Source organism: Eptatretus burgeri, chromosome 7 (genome assembly GCF_056783735.1).
Source record: "Eptatretus burgeri isolate ZD-2024b chromosome 7, Ebu_testis_v1, whole genome shotgun sequence".
Classification (NCBI taxonomy): domain Eukaryota; kingdom Metazoa; phylum Chordata; class Myxini; order Myxiniformes; family Myxinidae; genus Eptatretus; species Eptatretus burgeri.
The window spans coordinates 23,602,500-23,605,291 of NC_140967.1; the positions used below are offsets into that span (position 1 = coordinate 23,602,500).

The 2,792-nt window shown below is 40.9% G+C and overlaps 1 long non-coding RNA gene across 1 annotated transcript in view; it reads left to right on the forward strand.

Annotated features, from left to right (window-relative positions):
• Positions 1–1,683: 1,683 nt before the first annotated feature.
• The window catches only part of LOC147022826 (uncharacterized), a 184,562-nt gene continuing 183,453 nt past the window's right edge, over positions 1,684–2,792 (forward strand). The window contains exon 1 of the long non-coding RNA XR_015059710.1: positions 1,684–1,713. This is a non-coding gene — a long non-coding RNA (uncharacterized LOC147022826). The remainder of the gene's footprint in view (positions 1,714–2,792) is intronic.

Consider the following 2,792-nt stretch of genomic DNA (forward strand, 5'->3'; position numbering starts at 1 on the left):
GATCCACGAGAACATATCGGGCTCAATACATTTTTGAAATATCATGCTGTACAGTATTATGTCGTTTTTGGCTCAATCACTAAATGGTGAAGAATCACTTTAAAAATTAAATCATTATCGTATCCAGATCCGGATTCGGATCTTCACCAAAATCGAATCAATTCGTCCTTGTCACACACCCAACCTGTCCACAACTTTTTGGATATCCTGAACACAGACAAACAGACAGAAAGGGGTGAAAGCATAACCTCCTTCACCTTCGGTGACTGAGGTAATTAAATAATTCTCGTATCCAATTCCGGATTTGGATCTTGACCAAAATCGAACCAATTCGTCCTTGCCAAAACCTAACCTGTCCACCAAGTTTCGTCCGAATCTGTCCACAATTCTTTGAGATATAGTGCAATATATCAGTTCAGCACTATCTCTCAATGGTGAAAGAATCACTTAAAAATTATAGTAGTCGCATCCCGATCCAGATCTTCACCAAAATAAAATCAGTTCATCCTTGTCACACACCGAACGTGTCCACAAAATTTCATCCGGATCCATCAAAACTTTTTGAGATATCCTGTATACAAACAGACAAACAGACAAAAGGGGTGAAAACATATAATAACCTTCACCTTCAGTGGCGGAGGTAATTAACTGAGAAATGCTTGTATTCAAAAGCTGTATGATATGAGTGGTGGAGTGGTTAAAACCTTATTGTATTGTCCTCACTGGTATGGTTTTGATTCCCATGGCTGGGAAATAGAAATTCTGCATCATTTGGTGGAGAGGCAACCTGCCCAGCATAAATTCTAGGCATGACTTGTGAGCATTCTAAAGCTCTGCCAAGAGTATGGGCTCAGGCACCACCACTGCTTTGTGATATGATCACCTGCACAGCAGGTTGAACATCAAAGTGTCATTATTTCCTCAGTAAGGATTATAATCAGTCATTAGTGATGGGTTTCGTTCAAACAAGTGGCATTTTCAACCTGTAAACTAATTCTGATTTATTGTAATGTCACCATATTGCAACACTTGGAAAGCATATTCACTCAACAGAGCACATGACATGAGATGTAGTGCTACTGCATACTCCATTTCTCTTTGCTGACATGGCAATTTGGGCTTTTTAAAATTTATTATTTCTCTGCAACAGGAAACATTAAAATAATGAATCTGCAGGTTGATATCCATCTTTTAAAAAGATGGTAGGTGGTTGTGGAAATCATGTGTAGGCACATGTTTGCTGCTTTAATATGCTGTTTATTCATGAATTTGTTTTTATTTTACCATGTCCACCTCTCACAAGGTTTAATTACCAAATTAATATGATTTGACTACATGCTGTTGTTGGGCGACACAGGCAGGGGATTTATGTCTTCGAGTTGTCGAGCTGTCCCATCTTGTCATGCTCATTCACTGATGTAAATTATCCCATTCGATAGTTGGCCATTGTATGCCAGTACTTTGATAAAATTGAAAATTCTTGTCCTAATTTAGTGTCGGCCTGCATCAGTAGCATATCCACATCCCGGTGTCATGCAACCAGGAGGCACACTGCACATCATTGGATGGATAGCCACCGTCAATCTTTACACTCTGGAGTGGTAACGCTCTTGTAAATCACTCACAGTGAATCGCTGACAGAGTAAATGTGATAACATGAGAAGGTCGAGGTTCAATAAAATGGAGGACTTTGTGCCTGAGCTGGCACAGGCTGTGAGTACCAGATCGTCTTTTTAAATGCCACATACTTGTCATCAAAAATAACGAAAACAATGTTATATATGTATATGTATGTATGTATGTATGTATATATATATATATATATATATATATATATATATATATATATATATATATATATATATATATATATATCTCTTCTTCTTCTTTCAGCTGCTCCCGTTCGGGGTCGCCACAGCGGATCATCCGTATGATCCGCATTGTGATTTGGCACATGTTTTACGCCAGATGCCCTTCCTGACACAACCCTGGTCGCCTTTTACGACACAGGGATATGGTACACCTATTTTAACCGGGGTATACACCGGCCCAGTATACTGGTACTCATTTTGCCGACCTCGGAAGGATGACAGGCTGAGTCAACCCCCTGGTGTATTAATTCAGTGGCCCAACGGGGCTTGAACTCAGGTCCTTTTGGATCCCAAGCCGCTGCCCGAACCACTGCGCCAACACCAGGCTATATATATATATATATATATATATATATATATATATATATATATATATATATATATATATATATATATATATATATATATATATATATATATATATATTGTTGTGGTTGACGAAATTCGCAAACCACCATTCAGGTCCCTTAGGTGAGATATCTCTGTAAGTAGATGTGTAGTTAGTCCAAACCCGTTGTTTAGAGGGAATAAATGTCATTCATTCGGGCTGCGACCCTTCAGGATAGCCGTTTTTCTTTTACTATCTTTATTTTGGACCAGCCGCCATTACTACCACCACAACCACCACCAACCACGTCTCAACAGCCATCACACAACAACCACCAACCGCAACGCCGCTTCACAACAACAGCCACGACCTTTACCGTCACATCTCGCTCCCGCAACCATCGCATCACTGCCATTCCCGCGCCGCTTGTGGACACCGATCCTGGACTCGTGCAGGGCGCGCGCCGAGCGGCGGGTGCAAAAACACCAGCCTTTCCGAAGAAATCGGATCAAAAACGATTCACGCCCACTTCTGTTCCGTCCTATCAGTGAGCATGGGGCGATTTGGCCCCGCCTCCAGGTGCGTCGGAGTAT